Source organism: Artemia sp. Qi Xiang Cuo, chromosome 17 (assembly GCF_049724085.1).
Source record: "Artemia sp. Qi Xiang Cuo chromosome 17, ASM4972408v1, whole genome shotgun sequence".
Lineage (NCBI taxonomy): Eukaryota > Metazoa > Arthropoda > Branchiopoda > Anostraca > Artemiidae > Artemia > Artemia sp. Qi Xiang Cuo.
In genome coordinates, this window is record NC_142810.1 from 48,844,278 (window position 1) to 48,856,368 (window position 12,091).

General features: G+C 33.7%; 1 long non-coding RNA gene across 1 annotated transcript; it reads left to right on the plus strand.

Moving 5' to 3' along the window:
• Window positions 1–9,100: 9,100 nt before the first annotated feature.
• LOC148942294 (uncharacterized) lies at window positions 9,101–11,376 on the plus strand. The gene is made up of 2 exons (XR_016143163.1): window positions 9,101–9,344; window positions 11,003–11,376. It is a non-coding gene; the product is annotated as an uncharacterized LOC148942294 (long non-coding RNA).
• Window positions 11,377–12,091: the final 715 nt, after the last annotated feature.

Genomic DNA, 12,091 nt, shown 5'->3' on the forward strand with positions numbered 1-12,091 from the left:
ATATTATGATATTTGTTAAAATTTGCAATTCCTTCCGGTATTTAGTTCATTTAATGCACATTTACACATCACTCTAGGTCATATGGATCTTATTAACCCTTCTATTATACCTACTGCTTGAAAAACTTGTTGCGTTGTTTAAGTGAAGTAAGACTGGCACACCTTCGAGCGTTTCTTCTTTTCAGGGCTACTGTACTGTTTTCGCTGAATTTCCAAAGGTGTTTGGTCATCTAGTGCCCAGGATTGCCACCTGTAACACAAAAGTGCTATTTTTGTACTGTTTTATTATGTGTAACACTGATAGACGTGCTCAGGGTTGTTAAAATAGTGCTAAAATAAAATTAGGCTATTTAAACACTATTTTAGCACTATTACTGTAAAAAAAATTTACTATAGCTCTGAAAATCCCTCTGTAGCACGTAAATATCGGCAATTGTATCACTTTAGGAACTGACCCTGGTGGCAATCCTGCTCGTGCTATCGTATTGAAGTTCTTAAGCGGGGCTCCCATGGCGTCAATAAAGTTAATAAAGTTAGTCATGAAAGTACGAACAATAAAGTTTGTCCCGCTCACATAAGGATTTCATCTTTTTGACTTAAAAGCAGTTTTTCGTAGAAAGTAACTGAAATACTCAGACATGGAGCTGAGAAAACCATCTTTTTAAGCATTTTTTTCCTTTTAATAGTAAATAAAAATATTTTTTGTTTCTTTTACCAAGCTAAATATTTAAACAAGTATACACGATTATATTTGTAGAAACTAATTTGTATCTTGTTTATTTGAAATTTTCCACACGTCTTCTGCTATTGGTTGAACTTTGTGGACTTTTTTGAAAAAGTTAAATAAAGTTTAACTTCTTTCCGACTGCAATAAAGTCAACAAAGTTATGCGAGGAAAACGGTTTATTAATTTTGTGGACAGCTTTATTAACTTTATTGATGCCGTGGAAGCCCCGCTTTAATGTTAGATTAAATAAAAAAAAACAAGTTTTTTAAACTTAAAGTAAGGAGCGACATTAAAACTTAAAACGAACAGTAATTATTCCGTATATGAAAGGGGATGCCCCCTCCTCAACGCCTCGCTCTTTACGCTAAAGTTTGACTTTCCCACAACTTAATTTTTTTAAACAATAAAAAACTTTAGCGTAAAGAGCGAGGCATTGAGGAGGGGACATACCCTTTCATATACGGAATAATTTCTGTTCGTTTTAAGTTTTAATGTCGCTCCTTACTTTCAGTTTAAAAAACTTGTTTTTTTTATTTAATTTCTGATCGTTTTTTAGTTAATGCAGCTTTTATTTTGGTTCACGTTATATATTTAGAATCAGTCAGCAATATAAGCCCATTCTTTTGGTACATTTATTGACATGAAAATTCCGTTTTTTAAAGTTTCGATTACTATTGAGCCGTATCTCTTTTTTTATGTTTTTTTTATTACGTATATGTTTTTACGTATATGAGAGGGTTCATCCCTTAGTCAATACCATGCTCTTTACGCTAAAGTTAAAATTTTGTTTAAATCACAAACCCCTGAATCACAAAGACCGTTTAATTAGAATAGACAGCACTTTTCAAATCACTAAAAAAAAACTGCAGCGTAAAGAGCGAGGTATTGAGTTGGAGCGAACCCCCTCATATACGTAATAATTTCTGTTAGTTTTAAGTTTTAATGTTGCTTCTTACTTTCAGTTGAAAAAAACTTGTTTTTTTTTTATTTAATTTCCGATCGTTTTTTTAAATAATGCTGGGAAATCCGGTGCCCCCTCCATAGAAATATCCCTTACTCCATGGAAACATCCTCCACGGAAAGATTTTCCCAAGTAACCCCCTCCTCCAGCCTCCTCCCCCCTCCACCAGAAAAAAATCCGTCCTGAAAATGTCTGTATAGTTTCCAATAACCAATACTATATGTAAACAAGGGGGCAAAGTTCATAACTTGCAGCCCCTCCCCTGGGAACTGTGGGGGATTAAGTCATCATAAAAGACATATTTATTAGATTTTCAACTATGCTGAACAAAATGGCTGTCTCAAAATTTTGATCAGGTGACTTTGAGAAAAAAATGAGCGTGGCAGGGGGCCTAGTTGCCGTCCATTTTTTTTGGTCACCTAAAAAGGGTACTAGAAATTTTAATTTCCGTTCCAATGAGCCCTCCTACGATATTCTAGGACCACTGGGTCAATACGAATTACCCCTGGGAAAAAGAAGAAAAAAAACAACAAAAAACAAATAAACATGCATCAGTGATCTTTCTTCTGGCAAAAAAAGGAAAATTCCACATTTTTGTAGATAGGAGCTTGAAACCTTTACTGTAGGGTTCTCTGATACGCTGAATATGATGGTGTGATTTTCATTAAGGTTCTAAAACTTTTAGGGGGTCTTTTTCTCTTTTTTCGAAAATCAGCCCAATTTTCTCAGGCGCGTAACTTTTGATGAGTAAAATTAAACTTGATGAAACTTATATATTTGAAATCAGAATTAAAATTTGATTCTATTGGTATCAACATTCCGTTTTTTAGAGTTTCGGTTACCATTGAGCCGGGTCGCTCCTTACTTACAGTTCGTTACCACGAACTGTTTGATATGAGGGGGTTCCCCCCTGGTCTCTTTACGCTAAAATCACAAAAGCTGTTTAATTCGAATAAAAAGCTCTTTGGAAAGTACTAAGAAAAACTTTAGCGTAAAGAGCGAGGTATTGAAGACAGGGTGAACCCCCTAATATATGTAATAATTTCTGTTAGTATAGTTTTTCATGTTCTTCCTTACTTTCAGTTGAGAAACTTTTTTTTTTAATTTAATTTATGATCGTTTTTCAAATAATGCTGGTAAATCTGGTACCCCCTTCATGAAAAATTCCCTTCCCCATGCAAAATTCCTCTATGGAAAGATCCTCCCATGTAAACCCCTCCCACAGCCCCCCTCCCCTACCAGAAAAAATCCCCCCGGAAAATGTCTGTATACTTCGTAATAACCTACACTATATGTAAACGATGGGTAAAGTTCGAAACTTGCAGCCCTTCCCTTTGGGACGGTGGGGGGGTTAAGTCGTCCTTAGAGACATAGTTCTTACGTTTTTTGACTATTCTGAACCAAATGGCTATCTCAAAATTTCGATCAAGTCGTTTTGGGAAAAAATGAGCGTGGGAGGGGGTCTAGCTGCCCTCCAGTTTTTTGGTCACTTAAAAAGGGCACTAGAACTTTTATTTTCCGTTTGAATGAGCCCTCTCAGAATATTCTATGACCACTGGGTCGAAACGATTACCCCTGAAAAAAAACACGCATCGTGATCTTTCTTCGAGCAAAAAATCTAAATTTCCAAATTTTTGCAGATAGGAGCGTGAAACTTCTTTAATAGGGTTCTCTGATAAACTGAATGTGATGGTGTGATTTTCGTTAAAGTTAATTAAAAATGCAAAATTTCACATTTTTGCAGATAGGAGTTTGAAACTTCTTTAATATTGTTCTTTGATAAGCTGAATCTGATGGTGTCATTTTCGTTAAAGTTAATTAGGTCAAAGTTTGCAAAACAATATTTTAACAAAATTTAATTGTTTAAAAAAATTGATTTATGAGAAATTTAAACTTTGGCGTAAAGAGCGAGGCGTTGAGGAGGGGACAGCCCCTTTCATATACGGAATAATTTCTGTTCGTTTTAAGTTTTAACGTCGTTCCTTACTTTCAGTTAAAAAAAACCTGTTTTTTTATTTAATTTTTGAAGTATTTTGAAATTATGCAGGTTTTGATTTTGGCTCACCGTACATGAATAATTAAAATAAAATTTGCATATTAATTTTACTTTTATTTGGTTAAATGGCTTTCTCGAAACTTGTTTAATTTTATTTACGAACGTTTTTATCAATAATAAATACACGTAACTTACGAATTAACTTACGTATCGAACATCTATATTCATATATTTTTAATACATATATTAGGGGGTTCAAACCCTAGTCAATACCTTGCTCTTTAAGCTAAAGTTCGAATTTTGTTCCAATTCTTTAAAAATGACCCTTTAATCACAAAGGCCGAATAATTAAAACGAAATTTGCAGATTAATTTTACTCTTATTTGGTTAAATGGCTTTCTCGAAACTTGTTTAATTTTATTTACGGACGTTTTTATTAGTTATAAATATACGTAACTTACGAATAAACTTACGTAACGAACTTCTATGTTCATATATTTGTAATACGTACATTAGGGGGCTCGCTCCCTAGTCAATACCTCGCTCTTTAAGCTAAAGTTCGAATTTTGTTCCAATTCTTTAAAAATGACCCTTAATCACAAAGGCCGTTACTTAGAATAATTAAATAAAAAAAAACAAGTTTTTTAAACTGAAAGTAAGGGGCGACATTAAAACTTAAAACGAACAGAAATTATTCCGTATGTGAAAGGGGCTGTCCCCTCCTCAACGCCTCGCTCTTTACGCTAAAGTTTTTTATTGTTTTAAAAAATAAAATTGTGAGACAGAGTCAAACTTTAGCGTAAAGAGCGAGGCGTTGAGGAGGGGACAGCCCCTTTCACATATGGAATAATTTCTGTTCGTTTTAAGTTTTAATGTCGCCCCCTTCATAGAAATGTCCCTTACCCCAAAGAAACATCCTCCACGGAAATATTCTCCAGAGTAACCCCCTCCTCTAGCCCCCCCCCCCAGAAAAAAATCCTTCCTGAAAATGTCTGTATACTTCCCAATAACCAATAAATAATGCTGGCAAGTCCGGCGCCCCCTTCATGGCAATTTCCCTTCCGCCATGAAAAATTTCTTCATGGACAGATCCCCCAACATAAGCCCTGACCCACCCTTCCCTCCTACTACCAGGAAAAACCCTCCTGAAAACTTCTGTATGCTTCCCAATAACCAATACTATAATTATGTTAACATTGGGTAAAGTTCATAACTTTTAGCCCTCCCCCTGGGGACTTCGGGGGATTAAGTCATCCTAAAAGACATATTTATCATATTTTCGACCATGCTGAACAAAATGGCTATCTCAAAATTTTGATCAGGTGACTTTGAAAAAAAAATAAGCGTGGGAGGGGGCCTAGTTGCCCTCCATTTTTTTCACTTAAAAAGGGCACTAGAACTTTTAATTTCCATTCCAATGATCCCTCCCACGATATTCTAGGACCACTGGGTCGAAACGATCACCCCTGGGGAAAAAACAAAAACAAAAAACAAATAAACACGCATCCGTGATCTTTCTTCTGGCAAAAAATACAAAATTCCACATTTTTGCAGATAGGAGCTTGAAACCTCTATAGTAGGGTTCTCTGATACGCTGAATATGATGGTGTGATTTTCATTAAGGCTTTTTAATTTCATTATAGCTTTTAGGGGGTCTTTCCCCTTTTTTTGAAAATCAGCCAAATTTTCTCAGGCGCCTAACTTTTGATGGGTAGCACTAAACTTGATGAAACTTATATATTTGAAATCAGCATTAAAATTTGATTCTTTTGGTGTATCTATTGGTATCCAAAACCCGTTTTGTAGAGTTTCGGTTACCATTGAGCCGGGTCGCTCCTTACTTACAGTTCGTTACCACGAACTGTTTGATTAACTTAAAGTTTTTTTTATCACTTTGCTAAAGTTCCTGTTTATGGTAATTTTTATTGTTTTTAAAATCAGTGAAGGAAACAATATTTTTTTTCAAACGGAAGCCTGAAGGCACGTACGCTAGAAAATTTCTTGAGGTATGACTAATTAAAAGGCGTGCCTTTGAATTAATTTTTTTCTAAATTCTGTGATATAGGAAGTTCTACAAGAGGTGTAGTTCTGTCAGTGCAGCGCTGGACTTCAAATTAGATTATCATGCGGTCGATTCCAGCTCGGATTCTACCCTCTTGATGGTAAGTTTCATAAATCGTCTAGTCATATTAAAAGTAAAAGATTATTGCGAAAACAAATTAACTAAAACTAAAAGCTTTTCAACTAGACATCTTTTCATGAATTAGCTGAATCTGATGGTGTCATTTTCGTTAAAGTTAATTAAGACAAAATTAAGACAAGATTCAAATGCAGTGTTTAATCACATGTTCCAATAAGTTTTCAGATAAGGCTGAATAAAGGTCAATACTCTTGCCAAAATATAATTAGTAAGACAATTAATGGATCATTTTTTTTTCATTTTTTTCTTTTTTTATGGAAAATAAATTTTCAGGTTATTCCATTAACCTACAGTTTTCTCAGTCTTACAGTTTTACAAGTCTACAGTTTTATCAATTTTAAGCGTTTCATTCAGCTGATAAAAGAGCTTCAGCGAAGGTGCTATCATGGCATGGTATACCAAATAAGTACATTAAAGTAATAAGTACTATGTACGAGAACAATACTGCTGCGGTTAAGATAAGAAACGAGGTTAGTAGCTGGTTTCGTATTGAATCAGGAGTTAATCAGGATTGCGTTCTATTCCTATTTAGATGGATCATTTTGATGGACTTTGTCACGAGGAACATGGGAACAGTTTTTATCTACAGTTTTTATCTACAGTTTTATCTACCAAAAATTAAGCTTGATTGATCAACACTTTTGAATTGAACCTTAAAACTTCACTCTGTGATGAAGCCTATGTGCTAGTTCTAGCGGCGGCAATTGAGGGGAAGGGGAATAAAATTTTTTTTTTTTTAAGAAACATCTTTAATTCTTAAGATGACAAGCGCCTCATTTAAAATGAAAGCGAAAATGAAAATTGGTAAACTTGGTACTTGATTCCCTATTCCTCAAAAAAGAACCAAATATGTTTGTAAAAGGTGTAATATATTTTTAATACTAGTGATGTTTATTTGGTAGAGGGTAGAAAATTAATTAAGACAAAATTTGCAATTAAAAAAAAATTTTATTGTTTAAAAAAAATTGATTTGTGAGAAAGTTAAACTTTGGCGTAAGGAGCGAGGCGTTGAGGAGGGGACAGCCCCTTTCATATATGGAATAATTTCTGTTCGTTTTAAGTTTTAACGTCGTTCCTTACTTTCAGTTAAAAAAACTTGTTTTTTTATTTAATTTCTGAACCTTTTTTGAATTAATGCAAGTTTTGATTTTGGCTTACCGTACGTGACTAATTAAAACAATAATTAAATAATTAAAATTTGTATATTAATTTTACTTTTATTTGGTTAAATTGCTTTCTCGAAACTTGTTTAATTTTATTTACGAACGTTTTTATTAGTAATAAATATACGTAACTTACGAATTAACTTACGTATCGAACATCTATATTCATATATTTTTAATACGTATATTAGGGGGTTCACACCCTAGTCAATACCTTGCTCTTTAAGCTAAAGTTCAAATTTTTTTCCAATTCTTTAAAAATGACCCCTTGATCACAAGGGTCGAATAATTAAACAAAATTTGCATAATAATTTTACTTTTATTTGGTTAAGTGGCTTTCTCGAAACTTGTTTAATTTTATTTACGAATGTTTTTATTAGTAATAAATATACGTAACTTACGAATTAACTTACGTATCGAACTTCTGTATTCATATATTTTTAATACGTATAATAGGGGGTTTTCTCCCTAGTCAATACCTTGCGCTTTCAGCTAAAGTTCGAATTTTGTTCCAATTCTTTAAAAATGACCCCTTAATCACAAAGGCCGTTAATTAGACTAAATAGCTCTTATGAAAGTACTAAAAAATGTTTGGCTTAAAGTGCGAGGTATTGACTAGGGGGATGATCCTAATAATATAGCTAATATTTTCTGTTCGTTTTAAGTTTCGATGTTGCTGCTTACTTTCAGTTGAAAAACTTATTTTTTATATTTAATTTCTGATCTTTTTTTTAAATAATGCTGGCAAGTCTGGCGCCCCCTTCATAACAATTTCCCTTCCCCCATGAAAACTTCCTTCATGCACAGATCCTCCAACAAAACCCCCGACCCCCCCCCCCACTACCAGAAAAAAACCCTCCTGAAAACTTCTATATACTTTCCAATAACCAATACTATATGTTAACATTGGGTAGAGTTCATAACTTTCAGCCCTCCCCCCGGAGAATTCGAGGGACTAAGTCATCCTAAAAGACTTAGTTATCATATTTTTGACCATGCTGAAGAAAATGGCAATCTCAAAATTTTGATCGGGTGACTTTGGGAAAAAAATGAGCGTGGGAGGAGGCCTAGTTGCCCTCAATTTTTCTTGGTCACTTAAAAAGGGCACTAGAACTTTAAATTTCAGTTCCAATGAGCCCTCCCACGATATTCTAGGACCACTGGGTCGATACGATCACCCCTAGGGAAAAAAACAAACAAATAAACACGCATCCATGATCTTTCTTCTGGTAAAAAATGCAAAATTCCACATTTTTGTAGATAATAGCTTGAAACCTCTACAGTAGGGTTCTCTGATACGCTGAATACGATGGTGTGATTTCCATTAAGGTTCTATAGCTTTTAGGGGGTCTTTTCACCTTTTTTTGAAAATCAGCCAAATTTTCTCAGGCCCTTAACTTTTGATAGGTAGGACTAAACTTGATGAAACTTATATATTTGAAATCAGCATTAAAAACAGATTCTTTTGATGTATCTATTGGTATCAAAATTCCGTTTTCTGCAGTTTCGGTTACCATTGAGCCGGGTCGCTCATTACTGTTCGTTACCACGAACTGTTTGATGAAATTTAGAGAGAGAAAATTCATTTTTATTAAATATTAATATTCACAAAAAAAGCATATCAAACAGACCAACCACGTGAAAATCTATACAGATTTGTTTGTGGCAGGACTCACTATTTTACTCACTCATATATATATTGAAAAAAAACTTACTCATATATAATGGAAAAAAAATAATAATAATAATGCAATCATATAAATAAATAAGAAATAAACCTCATGGGAACCGCAAACCAATCCTTACACAAGACAAAAGACAGAATACAGCCCCCCCCCCTTCAGTCATCCTTATTCATTAAGAAATTCTTTAACCTATTTTTAAAAGAGGACACACTCTCAGCTATCCTAGTGCTTTCGGGAAGAAAACTGAGTGCTGGTTTTGGGACTTGTATATTTTCATGTTGTTTTTTTTTCTCTTTCAGATTTAATAAAGTTCTGATCAAGATTTCAAATTATTTTTAAATCGAATAGTTTAGTGGATTATTAGACAATTTATTGTAGCGACACATTTTAATAAATAATTATTCATCTGAAACTCAGATTTTTTTGCTTCGAAAATTCTGGATGTTCTTCGACAGAGTAAACGGTTTGTCATACTGTCCTCAGATTCAACTACAAAGCTTTTGCTTTGTCAATTGTTACAGATATACTTGAAGATTGGCCGGATAGTTTATGCCATCCCCAAGTGGTTTCGTTGTTCATGGCATATGAAGCATTCAAAGATTTCATTAACCGGTTTGTAAAATTTTAATATTCCTTGTCCATAAATTTTGTTAAATCAGTTTGTTCTCGTTATTTTTTCAAACTTGTTATTAAGTTAATTTATGCTTACAAACTGTTGATTTGACAAAGCCTGTAACCTGAACGTAACATCTGTACACTGCCTAAAATTAAAAATTGTCATCGGTCTTGTATGTGGTCATCTGTAGATTGCGGCTGGTCTATGACTGTGTTTGTCTCTATCTTTTATTTCATGGGACCTATTATTTTGTTTTTTTTTCAATCTCAAATTAAGTTTAATAATTATTAATAATTGCGAGACAGTCAATAGTTGAAAAAAACAAGCCCACAACTAGAAAGTAAAAGAGCGAGGCGTTGAGGAGGGGACATCCCCTTTCATATACGGAATAATTAAATACACAAATGACTGAAATATTAAAATATATTAAAACTGCCTGAGTTTTTAAATAATAGCAAAAATTCCTGAATGTATGCGGAAGCCTCCAATCAACTAAAAAAAGGAAGAAAACCTTCAACTAAATATTTCGCAGACAAAAAAAACTTTTATATGCAAACTTTTTTGCTTGCTCCAAGTTGTTTCTTTGCTCTTTTGAGTTTTGCTTTAAGTCGCTTTGCTTGTATCATTAAAACTGTGTCTTTCGGTCAAGCATTACTGAAACCTCTTTACTTTAAAACCTCTCAACTTTGAATTGTCCAACCTTTGACTCTTAATTGTTTTAAATTGACTCCATAACATCTCAGTTCTTTAAGCTACTGACACTACAAAAAGAAGCCCCTCCCCCTCTCTGTTTCTCTTTCTCTCTCTCTCTATCTTTCTCTCTCGCTTGGTGAAAATAAAGACCTTTTTTGTCTCTTTTTGAAAACAAATTAAATTTCATATTATTTTACTGGATTTAGAAAGTAAAATTATTAGGGTATAGGATGTCTGGGTTTTGTATATCTCTCTCTCTCTCTCTCTCTCTCTCTCTCTCTCTCTCTCTCTCTCTCTCTCTCTCTCTCTCTCTCTCTCTCTCTCTCTCTCTCTCTCTCTCTCTCTCTCTCCCTCTCTCTCTCTCTCTCTCTCTCTGAGAGGGAATGTTTATGTTTTTTATTAGAGTAGTAAAAGTTTTGTTATTAGGAAGCTAGGAAATAATAGTTACCCTAGAATAGTTTTATTGGTGTCTGGGTCACTACCTAGATATTATTACAGTCAAAAACCTCTTTTCAGGGATTTTAATTGGTAACTTAAGAATAGAATTAGTTTCAGATTAATTATTTTAGTTTATGTTTTACTTATAAGACATCACATGAGTTACATATTAGTTGAATAAAGACAATGAGATAAATCTTTAAACTTTGGAGGAGAAATCCTCTTTAAAGGACAGAAAGACGAGAAAAAAAAACGTTGGAAAAAAATTATCGCCAACTCCGTCTGGCTTGTATTTCCCCCCAGTCAGCTCTATTCTCTATACTGTTAACTCTAAGCCTCGTAGAAATAAATACATATTTTTTATTCATATTTTGAGAGAATACATGTTTCTTCTGATACAACAAATACATATATTGAGGTATTTCGAAATATGTATGCATACATATTTCTTTGTTTGTTGTTTTTTTATCCCTTCTTTATATTTCTTTTTCTCCAATCGATTAACGTCCTATTTCTTTTCTAGGCTACAAGAAATTAATGCTTTGAATGCTTCATATGCTTCAAATAATGCTTCAAATTTTTGAATGCTTCATATGCCAGAACAACGAAGCCACTTGGGGAGGGCATAAACAATCCGGCAAATCTTCTAGTATTTCTGTAACAATTGATAGAGCACAGGCTGTGTAGTTGAATCTCATAGGACAGTATGAGAAACCCTTTACTCTGTCGAAGAATATCCAGAATTTTTGATGTAAAAAAATCTGCGTTTCTGCTGAATAATTGTGTAAAAAAATGTGTCGCTTCAATAAATTGTCTAATACTCCACTCAAAGATTCGCTTACATAATTGTTTGTCATCTTGATCAGAACGTTATTAAATCTGAAAGAGAAAAAAAAACATGAAAATCTACAATTCCCAAAACCAGCAATCAGTTTTCTTCCGGAAAGTACTAGGATGGCTGAGAGTGTGTCCTCTTTTGAAAATAGGTTAAAGAATTTCTTAATGAATAGGGATGGCTGAGGGGGGGGGGCTGTATTCTGTCTTTTGTCTTGTGTAAGGATTGGTTGGCGGTTCCCAAGAGGTTTATTTCTTATTTAGTTATATGATTGCATTATTATTATTATTATTATTTTTTCCATTATATGTGAGTGAGCTTTTGTTCAATATATATATGAGTGAATAAAATAGTGAGTCCTGCCACAAACAAATCTGTATAGATTTTCACGTAGTAGGTCTGTTTGATATGTTTTTTTGTGAATATTGATATTTAATAAAAATTTTGATACCAATAGAAAACGGAATTTGGATACCAATAGATACATCAAAAGAATCAGATTTTAATGCTGATTTCAAATATATAAGTTTCATCAAGTTTAGTCCTACCTATGAAAAGTTACGTGCCTGAGAAAATTTGGCTGATTTTCGAAAAAAAGGGGAAAAGACCCCCTAAAAGATATAAAACCCTAATAAAAATCACACCATCATATTCAGCGTATCAGAGAACCCTACTGCGGAGGTTTCAAGCTCCTATCTGCAAAAATATGGAATTTCTTATTTTTTGCCAGAAGAAAGATCACGGATGCGTTTTTATTTATCTGTTTGTTTGTTTTCC